This window comes from Mus musculus, chromosome 4 (genome assembly GCF_000001635.26).
Source record: "Mus musculus strain C57BL/6J chromosome 4, GRCm38.p6 C57BL/6J".
In the NCBI taxonomy this organism is placed as follows: Eukaryota; Metazoa; Chordata; class Mammalia; order Rodentia; family Muridae; genus Mus; species Mus musculus.
Window position 1 is genome coordinate 136,150,547 of NC_000070.6, and position 13,443 is coordinate 136,163,989.

The following is a 13,443-nucleotide window of genomic DNA, read 5'->3' on the forward strand; positions in this document are numbered from 1 at the left end:
CGGGGATGGGGTGGGCTGGAGTCTCGCCAAGCCAAGGACTTCACCCACAGCTCTTATATAGCAACTGCTAGGGCCTACTGGAGGGCACAGCCCCTCAGAGGCTCTGGAAGAGGGTGGTCAGGAAGGCACTTGTCTTCTGTCCCTGGCCAGCCCCTTCCCTGCCTCCCTTGCCAGGAACAACCAGAGGAAGGGAGACCACAGAGGACCTCAGAGCTGGGAGGGGGGGGAAGGCTGTGAGAACGCTCGCTCAGGCAGCTGAGCTGAGTTCTTATAGACACATGCGGAACTCATTACCCTACATCAAGGTGGTCGCTGGCCAGCTGGCAGTGGATGGGTTTGGGGCTAGAAGTGTGTATTGTAGGGCAAGAGAATGCTTATGGCCCAGCTGAGTCCCCAGGGTCACACAGCCAGCCACTCCATGACCTTGTTCTTACTGAGCCCTGTTTGGTTTGCAGCCTGTGCTCTTTAAAGCACCCCAACAAAAGGCCTCTGTACCCCGTGCCAAGCCCCTCTAGGTTATGTGGGAGACTTGGGGGGCCACCAATACAGACAAATACACTCTCCCCGACTCACACCCTGATCCTCATGTATGGGTCTGCGAGTGCATCCAGATGTGTGACAGGCTTCACTCTTCCAGATCTCTTGGTTGTCTCTAGGGACTTATCCTGGTGGGGGGTCCTACAACCTGCCAATCACCTCCTTCACTGCAGAAGCATCTGCATAGACCAGAACAGCGGGATATTGTTCAAAAGAGCCTATTCGGAGAGCACAGCACCTTACAGTCCAACACAATCTGAAAGAAGGGCGTGTCTCCCTCCCATCTTGCTCCATGAGGTTTCGGGATCCTAAGTAAACCATTGGTGTATACTTGGAGTGACCAGTGTGTTTGTCACCTGCATTGCTTTGGAATTTTTTGCACAGCTTGGAGACCCAGATGAGCAGTAGCCGGTTGACCCTTAACACCGTCCCCAGCATCTTCAAGTAAAAAGGGAAGGAGCTTTGAGCTAAAACTTTAAGACTGGGAAGATGGCTCAGGTAGGAAAGAGCCTTAACACTCACATAAGAAGCTGGTACAACAGCCTATGCCTGTAATATTAGTACCAGGGAAGGAAGAGACAGGAAGACCCTGGGTGTTTACTGGTAAGCCATTCTATACCAGTCCCTGAGTTCCAGGTTCATTGAGAGGCTCTGTCTCAAAATATAAGTTGGTCATCAATGGAAGAAGATGCCTGATTCCGACCTCTGGCTTCTGCACATACATGTTCTTATACACACACCCGTGCACATACACGTACGCACACACACAAAACCCACAAAAGTCCATACCAGGCCTGGCAGTGGGTGGCGCACACCTTTGATCCTAGCACTTGGGAGGCAGAGCCAGGCAGATTTCTGAGTTTGAGGCCAGCCTGGTCTACAGAGTGAGTTCCAGGACAGCCAGGGCTACACAGAGAAACCGTCTGGAAGAAAAAAACAAAGAAGAAGAAGAAGAAGAAGAAGAAGAAGAAGAAGAAGAAGAAGAAGAAGAAGAACAACAACAACAACAACAACAACAACAACAACAACAACAACAACAACAAGGTCCACCCAGCATATAAACGGTCCCGGTGGCAGCGGCTCTTCTGGTGTTTTCCTTCTGTGCGCCTGGGAAGCAGACACCCCTGACTGGATTCCCGGCTTTGTTGTGTCTCAGCATCGCCACCACAGGTAAGTCATTTTTCCTCCCAGACCCTAGCTGCATGGATGCACTGATTATATTTGATGACACGAGTAAAGCTCCTGGCACTTGATGGAGCCTGGGTGTCCCCCACCAGGGAGTCTGTGGAGTGTCGTGTCAAGTCCCCTGATAGGGTCCTCCTCCCCAGCTTCTTCGGTATTGCTGTTGGCAAAAACTCAGCATCTTAGGACCACCTACCCAGCGTGTGTGTTCTCCACAGCTCCACCGCCCATCCAGGCGAGCAGACTGGTACGAACAGCGCGGGGAGCCATTGGCTGGACTCCACACTTCAGCTCTGCTGCCTCGGACAAACTGCTCTCTGTGTCTGAGGTGCCTCTCTGCCATCCCGTGAGAAGAAACAGAGTCCCAGGGTAGATGATGACTTAGGCAAGGACATATGGAAGAGGAATAAGTACAGACCTGGAACTAAACTGCTGGACTCTAGGGTCAGGGATCAGGAGGGCCTGGTTCTGTGACCTGTTCACTGTGAGCAGCCTCTATCCTACCCAAAACAGTCCAGCAAAGACTACTTCTCCTCCTCCATGCTCTGTCCTCCCCTTCCCCCTGTCCTTTCTACCCTGCCCCCCCCCCTTTCCTTCTTTCCAGGCTCCTCTCCAACTCTCTATATAGCCAAAGATGACCTTGAACTTTTTTTTTTTAAGATGTGTTTATTTTTACTATAAGTGTGTATAAGTTGTTCTGCCAGCAGTGTGCCTGTGCAACACATGCATGCAGTACCCGAGAAGGCCACAAGAGAGCATCGGATCCCCTGGAACTGGAGTTACAGACAGCTACGAGCTGCCATGTGGGTGCTGGGAATTGAACCTGTGTCCTCTGGAATAGCAGCCAGTGTTCTACCAGCTAAGCCATCTCTCCAGTCCTGACCTTGAACTTCTGGCTCCTGCCTCCACCTCCTAAGTGCTAAATCACAAACATGTACCATCGTACCCAACTTTTTCTCCTCCTCCTTTTTCTTCTTTTTTAAAGATTTATTTATTTTATGCATGCAAGTACACTGTCACTGTTCTCAGACACACCAGAAGAGGGCGTCAGATCTCATTACAGATGGTTGTGAGCCACCATGTGGTTGCTGGGAATTGAACTCAGGACCTCTGGAAGAACAGTCAGTGCTCTTATCCTCTGAACCATCTCTCTTGCCCACTTTTCCTCCTCTTCCTCCTCCTCCTCCTCCTCTTCCTCCTCCTCCTTCTCCTCCTCCTCCTCCTCCTCCTCCTCCTCCTCCTCCTCCTCCTTCTTCTTCTTCTTCTTCTTCTTCTTCTTCTTCTTCTTCTTCTTCCTCTTCCTCCTCCTCCTCCTCCTCTTTTCCTTTCCTTCCTTCCCCTCTTCCTTTTTTCCCTCCTCTTCTTCTTCCTCCTCCTTTTCCTCTTCTTCCTCCTCCTTTTCCTCTTCTTCCTCCTCTTCTTCACCATACACCACCACTATCATCATCATCATCACCAACAAAGGTTTGGGCCGTGTTTGTGCACATGTAGGCCACAGCGTGTGAATAGACGTCAGAGAACAACTTGCAGGAGTCAGTTCTCTTCTTCCACCAAGTGAGTCCCAGGGAATGAACTCAAGTCATTGGGTTTGGTGGCAGACACCTTTACCTGGTGAGCCATCCTACCGGCCCATGCCTGGTCTGCATGCTGGCCTTTGCTAGGTCAGCACTTTAGCACGAGTCCCACCCTAACCTGCTTATCACCCTCATATGTGAGTCTGTTAAAACTCCTGTTTGAACACGTGATGCTTAACACAGATACTCAGGTTTTTTTTGGTTGTTTTTGTTTGTTGTTTTTTGAGACAGGGTTTCTTTGTGCATCCCTGGGAGTCCTGGAATTTACTCAGTAGACCAGGCTGGCCTTGAACTCACAGAGATCTGCCTTCCTTCCTATGCCTCAAAAGTGCTGGGATCAAAGGCATGTACCACTGTGGCCTGGCAGATATTCTAATATGTGTGTATTAAATACCTGTGTGCTGTAGACTTTCCCATTTACTGGCTATGTGCATATGGGTGCATGGCTTAACTGTTTCCGTCCTCAGTATCTACATCTTTACAATGGGAGCAATAGTACTTTCTCTCACTGACAGCTGTGAGGACCAGTTAGCATATGGTACCTAAGAAGTGTCTTCCCTCCCTCTCTCCCTCCCTCCCTCCCTCCCTCCCTCTACCTGGCTGTCATCCACTATCTCAGACGCCAGGAGGGGTCTCTGTTCTCAAACATTCTGTAGCCATCTGTGTTGTGTCTTCGTGTAAAAAAAAAAAAATGTGGCCTCTCTTTTCTCTTTAAGTTAAATTGACATCTCAGGAAGATAATCCAGATTTTTATCACATGGTTTTTGTGAGACCCGGCACCAGGCCAGCTTCACACGGCCACACATGTGCCTGCATGATACAGCCCTGCGGACACACATGCTCTGAGAAGTCTGAGCCATGCTAAGCGCCTTTCCAAATGGGCTGGAACAGGCCATGACGGAGCTGCAGGCAGGCTGAGCAGGCAAGGCCGTCACGCCCAGCCCTGCCTCTGTCCCTCCTTGCTGTGCAATCTGTGCAGAGAGCATCGTCTCTCTTAGACTTAGCTTCCTCATCTCACCTAGAAAAAGAGTATAGTCTCCCCATTTGGGGTTCTTTTGTGTATTGTTGGGGACTGAACCCACAGTCTGGTGTGTGCTAAGCAAGCATTCTTCCATCGGGACACATCTCCAGTCCCTTTCTGGTGCTTGCAAGGTCTACAGAAAACGTAGAGTTCCTGAGCCAGCTATTACCATGTGCCCAGCAGTGAGGGCTCCTAGGCATCAGGCTTGTTTTCAGTTGAGTAAAAATTACTTGAAGAAAATGGGACTAAGGTCTGTGTGCCTTATGTAGTATGTCCACCTTATCACCTTACCTCTCAGCATCCCAGTTAAACCAATGAAAGGCCTTCCCCATAAACGTATTTTATCTTATCCTCAATTATGAATAAGAGATTAAATATGTCTAGGCAAGAGAAGGAAGACCAGCAAGGCAGACTTTTCACTCTAAAATGTACATTTCTTCTGAGGTATAGCGTGTGCACACATGCGTGCGCGTGCATGCATGCGTGTGTGTGTGTGTGTGTGTGTGTGTGTGTGTGTGTAAATAACTAATAACTTTCTCTATTGATTGGGGTTTTTGTTGTTGTTGTCCATAGTAATGGGAATCGAACCTAGGGACTCTGGTATGCCGGGCAAACCCTCTAACCACTAGGCTATTACCCTAGTGCCCCCCCCCCCCCACCCAGTAATTCTGAATTCATCAGGCACAGAAGTGTGCTCCTGGAATCCTGGCACTCAGGAGTCAGAGGCAAGAGCATCAATCTGCAAAAGGTGCAGCCTGGGCTACTGAGCGAGGCTCTGTCTCAGCAGATCAGAGAGGAGCGAGGCTCTGTCTCAGCAGATCAGAGAGGAGCGAGGCTCTGTCTCAGCAGACCAGAGAGAAGCAAAACCAAGATCATTTTGTGAACTCCCTGAGGTGGTGGATGTGACACCGTGAGACCGGGTGAGACCAGGTTCTGCTGCCCCCCACCCCCCACCCCCCCACCAGGTGACATTCTCAGAGATTGGCCGCATTTGTGCCTCTGCATCGGCAGTGCAGCAAAAAACTCAACAATGCTAATGAGTACAACGTTCATGATTGGACACTTGATGTGCACGAGGCTCTGTGCTATCCCCTCAGAGGGGCTGACATGGTAAAGCTGCCTGCTGTGCCAGCCTGGTGACCTGAGTTGGGTCCCACAGTAAAGGGACAGAAGTGACTCCTACAACCCATCCTCCGACCTACTACATGTGTGTCTTGGTGTGACAGCACACGCACGCAATTACACATGTGATAGAATACGGATGCAGAGTGAACGCTGAAAGCATTTAAGTTTTCTTTGCTGATTCCATATTTAAAATGCTTTTGCTTTTTGAAACAGGTTCTTACTCTAGTCTAAGCTAGCCTGGAACTTCCTATGTAGCCCAGGCTAGCCTCATATTCACAGCAATCCTTCTGTCTAGCCTCTCAAATGCTGGGGTTATGGGTATGAGCCACCACCACGTTCCACTTTCTGCTGTATTTTTTATTTTATTTTTTGTTTGTTCACTTGTTTTGAAGTGGAGCCTCCCGTAGCTTTCTCTACCTTTGAGCTCAATATGTGTTCAAGGATAACCTTGAACTTCTAACCCTCCTGCCCGTGCTGAGCTGACTGGGGTGAAACCCCACAGCTGGTTTATACAGTGCTGGAGATGGAGCCCAGGGCTTCGTTCATGCGAGGTAAGCACTCCACCAACAGAGCTACATTGGAAGATGTTTGTATTGGTTTTACATGCAAAGAATCCATTTTACTTTCTCCTTGTATGTTTTCCATATGCAAATGAGGTCTTTTTTGTTTGTTTGTTTGTTTATTGAGACTTATGGGTTTGGGGTCCAATCAGTCAGGCAGCATGGCAGTCGGGTTTGAGGGTGTGGCTGGAGTGTGTCTATTGTAGGAGGCCTCAGGCTCCATCACCAGCAGGTCTCGGGTATACCTGGACATCCTCACTTCCTTAGCATTAATATGGAGTTAGTGATCACCTGGCCTTGGGCAAGAAGCCCCAGGAATCCCGGTACAGTGTTGATGGCTCCCTAACTCCTTCTTTCCCACCTCTTTTATGCACAGCCTCCTTTGGTGAGTCAACCAAATGACAAAGCCCTTGAGGTTCTGTTTCTCCCTTACACAGTGTAACCCCTTCTGTAATGATTCCCCTGTTCTGAGGCCCCGAGCCGGGTGCTCAAGTCCCATCTTTTTCAGAAAAGCTCCTGGAACTCCTTTGTCACCAAAGTCTTGATTATCACAGACGCCCCTTGGCACCCTGGATGTTCCAATGCCACGTAATGGAGTACCAAGCAGGAGAGGGAGAGGGAGAAAGAGGGGGAGAGGGAGGGAGAGAGAGGGGGAGGGAGAGAGAGAAGGAGAGGAGGGGAGAGAGAGAAAGAGAGAGGGGGAGGGGAGGGGGAGGGAGAGAGGGGGAGGGAGAGAGAGGGGGAGAGGGGGGGAGAGAGAGAGGGAAAGGGAGAGGGAGGGGGGAGGGAGAGAGAGAGGGGGAGAGAACAGACAAACAAACAGACACAGAGAGAGAGACAAAAAAAGAAAGATAGAGAAACAGAAACTTGGAGAGACGGCTCCACAGTGGTCAAGAGCGCCATACTATTCTTGTAGAAGACCCAAGTTCAGTTTCCAGCACTTACAGGCTGCTCACAACTGTAACTCGGTAGACTAACTCTGGCCTCACATACACATAATTGAAAACAATCACATACACACGCGCACACACAAAGAGAACAGGGCATGGTGGCACTTGCTTTTAATCCCAGCACTCAGGAAGCAAGAGTGGATAGATCTTTGTGAGTGGGAAGCCAACCTGGTCTACATAGTGAGTTTTAGGCCAGTCAGGACATACAGTAACCTGTTCAAAAAAAAAAAAAAAGCGAAGAACACGGATTTGGACTGGCAAAATGGCTCATTTGGAAAGGTGTCTGCTGGGATAACTCAGGGACATGAGTTCAATACCCAGCACCCACGTGAAATGCCAGCGCAGGGGATGGAGAGATGGCTCAGCATTCAAAGCACTGACTGCTCTTCCAAAGGGCCCGGGTGTAATTCCCAGCAACCACGTGGCAGCTCACAACCATCTGTAGCTCTAGGATCCAACAACCTCACACAGACATACATGCAGACAAAACATCAATGCACATAAAATAAAAATAGATGGACGGGGCTGGAGAGATGGCTCAGTGGTTAAGAGCACTGACTGCTCTTCCGAAGGTCCTGAGTTCAAATCCTAGCAACCACATGGTGGCTCACAACCATCTGTAATGACATCTGTAGCCCTCTTCTGGTGTGTCTGAAGACAGCTACAGTGTACTTACATGTAATTAAAAAAAAAAAAAAAAAAAAAGCCGGGCGGTGGTGGTTCATGCCTTTAATCCCAGCACTCAGGAGGCAGAGGCAGGTAGATTTCTGAGTTCAAGGCAAGCCTGGTCTACAAAGTGAGTTCCAGGACAGCCAGGGCTACACAGAGAAACCCTGTCTCGAAAAACAAAACAAAACAAAAAGATGGAGAGAGAGAGAGAGAGAGAGAGAGAGAGAGAGAGAGAGAGAGAGAGAGAGAAAGTTGTATAGATACCAGGGCGGCACCCTTGTGGCCTCAGCTCTGGGTGAGCTCTATCCAAAGCTAGAAAGATCTTTGAAGCTTGCCGGTCACCCAGTCTGACGAGAGTCAGCAGGCTCCAATTCAATGAGTAACCTTCTCTCGGAAAACAACAACAACAACAATAACACAAAATAAATACCTGTGGGCTGGAGATGGCTCCGCGGGTAAGAGCATTTGCTCTTGCAGAGATTCTGTTCCCAGTGCCTAGATGGTGGCTCCCAATGAGCTGAGTTCCAGGGGACCCCCATGCTCTCTTCTGACCTCTGCCGGCAACAGGTATTCATGTTGTGCACATGCATTCAGAAGGGCAAAACACTCATAGAAGTCAAATAAATTTTAAAAAGCTAAAAGTTGGGGCTGGAGAGACTGATCTTCCAGAGGTCCTGAGTTCAATTCCCAGCAACCACATGGTGGCTCACAACCATCTGTAATGAGATCTGATGCCTTCTTTTGGTGTGTTTTAAGACAACTAGTATACACATATACATAAAATAAATAAATAATTTTTAAAAAGGTGGATGGTAACTGAGAAAGACGCTCAATGTCAACCACTGACTTACACACACACACACACACACACTCACGCACACACATGCACATACACACACATGTACACACATGTACATACAGACATGCACACACAGAGACATTCACACACACATGCACAGACACACAGATACACAGATACACATACATATACACATGAATACACACACAGATGGACAGGACAGATAGACAGATGGACACAGGGACACACACAGAAAAAAAAGTTATTGCTATTTAATCTGATGTCTGGTATCAAAGTAATACCCTGTATGCTCTAAGCAACAGCTCTAAGACAAAACTACACCCTTAGTCTTCTAAGAACTTTGTATAAGCTCATACGTTTCACCCCTTACAGCTTTCTAAGTCCCCATGTCACAGATGGGCACCGGAGAGAGGGTTCTTGGCCAATGCTCTTTCCCAAGGCATGCTCCAACCTCTCTGAACTCCTGGACTCACTCTGCGCTCCTTCCTGTCTGTAGGCCTGACATCTTCTACAGCAGTTTAATAAAATGGGTGTGGTCCTCATGTGTTAAGGTTGCTGAGACTCGGGTAGGTAAAATAAGTCACCCAGTCACACTATGAGGGAGGGAACAGCTTGTGAGCTTATCAAAGCTAGCCTCTGCCTCTCCGGTGCATGCCTTTTATTTAGTCCCTGGAGGCCTCTAGGTCTTACTGTTAGGGACCCTTAGGTCTAACTCCCATGGCCCTATGAACTGACTGAGTCCCTGGTGCACCAGTGTGGTACCCCAAGGCAAGGCTGACTACAAAGACTGCCCCCCTTACCCACCTCCTTTAGCCACAGCAGCTAGGGGTCAGGGGGCTCACAGAGAGGGCACACAAGGCCAGGCTGCAGCTATGATCTATACATACAGCCCAGCAACCCCCAAGGCCCATTGTCTCCCCGGGAGACAATATAGATAAAGGACCTAGCCTAGTGGGCTGCTTCCATCAATCTGTAGCCATGGAAACCCCTAGGGAGACAATTCCAAAGCCCTCCCAGTCACCCCCCTACACCCTGCAGCTGTGTCCCAGCCCCCTGCGGGAGGGGAACTGTTAGTAATTGCCAAACCCCCCTCCCCACTGCCACCTCCAAATGGGACACAGCTGGATCCCCCTCCAGTCCCCTCCCCCAGCAGAACTGATACTGCTTAGGCCTTAAGTTTCAAGCCTTCTGGGTCAGCTTAAGGTTCCAAGGTGATGAGAAATGCCCTTGATCCCAGGGTCAACTGGCAGAGAGAAAAGGCTCAATAGAATCCAACATATTAACTGTGATAGCATAGGTTTCCGGTGTGTGACTGCCCTCTTGTGGCCCGTTGGTGCAACTGTCAGCTGCTGCACTGGAGAGAGAAATGTCTTCCTGGTTATGTAACTACTGTTTCTGATGCCCGTGCCTCTTAGATCTTAGGCTCGCTCACCCTTTGGGGTGGGAATTCTTATCCTACTTATGAAGGCTTAAGCGGAGGCTTCCAGAGAATATTCAAAGAGGGAAAAAAACCAGGCAGTTAAGAGTGTCAACCTAAACAGTATTAACTCAAAATACTGGCCCCTGCCGTGACCTGCCTGCTGTAGGAGGGGAAGTGGGTTAGAGGGAAAAACTAAGGTAGACGCTAAGGTTCTTTCTCCCGGGGCCTTGGAGAAGGAAATGCAGGAGAATGTCAGCCTCCGAGGTGACACATGGCCCTTCCAGGGCCCTGACTCAGTATTTTCCCCCAGACACGACGCTCCAGAGACTGGGTCAGTGGCCCGAAACTATTTCTATCAAGGGGCTAACATCTACTCCCCCTTCCCCTTGTGAAGACGAAGCCTGACAGGAGGCGTGGAGCTGGACAGGGAGCATCTTTAATCTAACGAGGCAGGCAGAGCACGTAAACAGCCACACTATGGAACTGGTGTCCAGCGAAGATACAGCAGGATGGTGTGAACCGGGGTCATTGTCAGTTTCTGGGGATGGGCCTTAGCCATCACCACCCAACACCAGTGAGATCCCAAAGGCTGTCTGTCTGTTCTGGAACTCACAGAGAACTTGCCTCCCCACGGCTGGGAGTAAATCTGTGTACTGATCATCACACCTGTTTTTTCGTTTTCTTTTTCTTTCTTTTTTTGTTTGTTGTTGTTGTTGTTGTTTTTGTTTTGTTTTGTTTTGTTTTTTGTTTTTTGAGACAGGGTTTTTCTGTTTCACCCTGGCTGTCCTGGAACTCACTCTGTAGACCAGGCTGGCCTTGAACTCAGAAATCTGCCTGCCTCTGCCTCCTGAGTACTGGGATTAAAGGCATATGCCACCATGCCCTGCTCTTTGTTTCGTTTTTTTTTTTTTTAAGATTTATTTATTTTATGTATATGTGTTTATCTGCATGGACACGTACACGCCAGAGAGGGCATCGGATCTAGATCACACTGTAGATGGTTGTGAGTCACCATGTAGTTGCTGGGGATTGAACTCAGGACCTCCGGAAGATGAGAGGTCCCGAGCCATCTCTCCAACTCCCACACCCTGATTCTTTCCAAGCCCTTTGCCTAAAGTCAATGGCAACTGGGGCCACCTTGGTTTTGTTGGAGGCTGAGATCAAGGATCTGCTCAGACTGGGCCAGCGCTTGACGCTACTCCAGGTGACGCTACTCCAGGTGACACTACTCCAGGGCGTTGTGTGTGCCAGGCCGGGACTCCACCACTCACCTTCATGTGGACTCCACATCGACTCCAAAGTTTTACTTCTATTGCTCTGAAGCATAAGGCACAGCTGGGTTTGTGTATGTGTGTGTGTGTGTGGGGGGGGTTGTTTGTTTAGTTGGTTTTTTGAGACAGGGTTTCTCTGTATAGCCCTGGCTGTCCTGGAACTCACTTTGTAGACCAGGCTGGCCTCAAACTCAGAAATCCACCTGCCTCTGCCTCCCGCGTGCTGGGATTGAAGGCGTGCGTCACCACATCCGGTGTTTTTTCTTTTTTTTTTTTTTTCCTTAAGATGTATTTATTTTATGTATATGAATACACTGTAGCTGTCTTCAGACACACCAGAAGAGGGCGATAGATCTCATTACAGATGGTTGTGAGCCACCATGTGGTTGCTGGGAATTGAACTCAGGACCTCTGGAAGAGCAACTAGTGCTCTTAACCACTGAGCCATCTCTCCAGCCCTGGGTGTCTTGTTTGTTTTTTGTTTTTAATCAAGAATACTTTGAATCAGGAATGAACACAGAATGCTTGACATTCTCAATGATGTAACAGGTTAAAAGGAAGGCAAGGGGCCTGGTGATGCTCATCTGTGGTCCTTCTCACCTTGTGCTCAAGGCCTGGGGGATTTCGAGTTGGGGGTCAGCCTGGGCTATACAGTGAGGCCTTATCCAAGAATCCAGAAACCAAGTCTGTTGATACACATCTGTAATTCCAGCACTCAGGAGGTCGAATCAAATGACACAGGAGCGCAAAGCTATCCTTGGCTACATAGAATGTTGTAGGTCAACCTGGGCTGCCTGATAACCCCATCTCAAAAACATCTGCAAAAAAAGATGAGAGAGAGAGAAAGGCAGAGACAGAGAGAAGAGTGCTAGAAGGCACAGGATGTTTTTCTCAGGGTTGGGGGTGAAGAAAGATGCTTTAAGCAGAACCCTGAGATGCAGAGGTGGCAGAGGCAGAGGCAGTTGGGAGAAAAGTTGTGTTCATCAGAACTCAGGGCTAAAATGTGAAAAGGCTGGAGGTCAAAGATGCTGGGGGGGGGGCATGGTGGGGAGCTGCTTGTTAGAGCTTAAGCCAGAAAGAGACAAGGAATAGTAGGGGAAAACAGATTGAGCATGCCACCCCCCAAAACTACTCTAGACACCTCAATTGGTTCTCTCTCTGTCTGACTCTAGACTGGCCTTGAGCTACTACTGGCAATCCTCCTGCCTCATCCTTCCAAGTGCTGGGATTATGGGCATGAGCCACTAAATCTAGGGAAAAAAAAATTTTTTTTTTTTTTTGAGACGGGGTTTCTCTGTATAGCCCTGGCTATCCTGGAACTCACTTTGTAGACCAGGTTGGCCTCGAACTCAGAAATCCGCCTGCCTCTGCCTCCGGAGTGCTGGAATAAAAGGCATGCGTCACCACGAATTAGACCAGCCTTTAAAAAATTTAAAAGCCGGGCAGTGGTAGCACACGCCTTTAATCCCAAAATTTGGGAGGCAGAGGCAGGCAGATTTCTGAGTTCGAGGTCAGCCTGGTCTACAGAGTGAGTTCCAGGACAGCCAGGGCTACACAGAGAAACCCTGTCTCAACCACCACCCCCCCTTTTTTTTTTTAAATAGCTAATGTTTAAATTAAATTTATTCTTTGGCAATTTCATGCATGCATGTAATGTGTTCTGATTACTCTTTTTTTTTTTTTTTTTTTTTTTTTCGAGACAGGGTTTTTATTCCCACCCTTTTCTCTACCTCGACCCCACCCACCCAAAGAGCAGCATTTTTTTTTTCCTTCTGGAGATTGTAGTGAACAAACGCCCCCTTAAGCACTCTATCACTGAGCTATATGTGCAGATGGATGGCCCTCTTTCATGTGGGGTCACCTCCGCATGTCCCAACATCTGTGAAAAACATTGGGAACATCTGGAAAGAATCTGCCCAAACTGGAAGCCTGGGCTTTCCCACCAGGGTCTCAGACTTCTCTCCTCTGTCTACGCATGCGCCAGGTGCGGCAGCTGCCCTCTAGATGGCGCCCTTCCCCTTTCGCTCCAGCCCTTCATTCAAAGGCACCGAGGAGAAGGACACCAGGCAAGCCAGAGAGAGGACTTGCAGAGCCCACTGCTTGAAAGAATGCAGGCTCACCAGCAGCGCATCACCCTCGAGTTTGAGAAAACAAAGACTTACAATCTCGCAGATAGGTGGAAACAGGGCCTGCTATGAGCTCTCCTTCCCTCCCCAGGAAACATGGTTCATTCTATGTAGACTGCCCATTCCTGGACTTCTCTTGGCGGCTCACACAAACTAGATCCTATAATATGTAGCCTTTGGCACTTTTC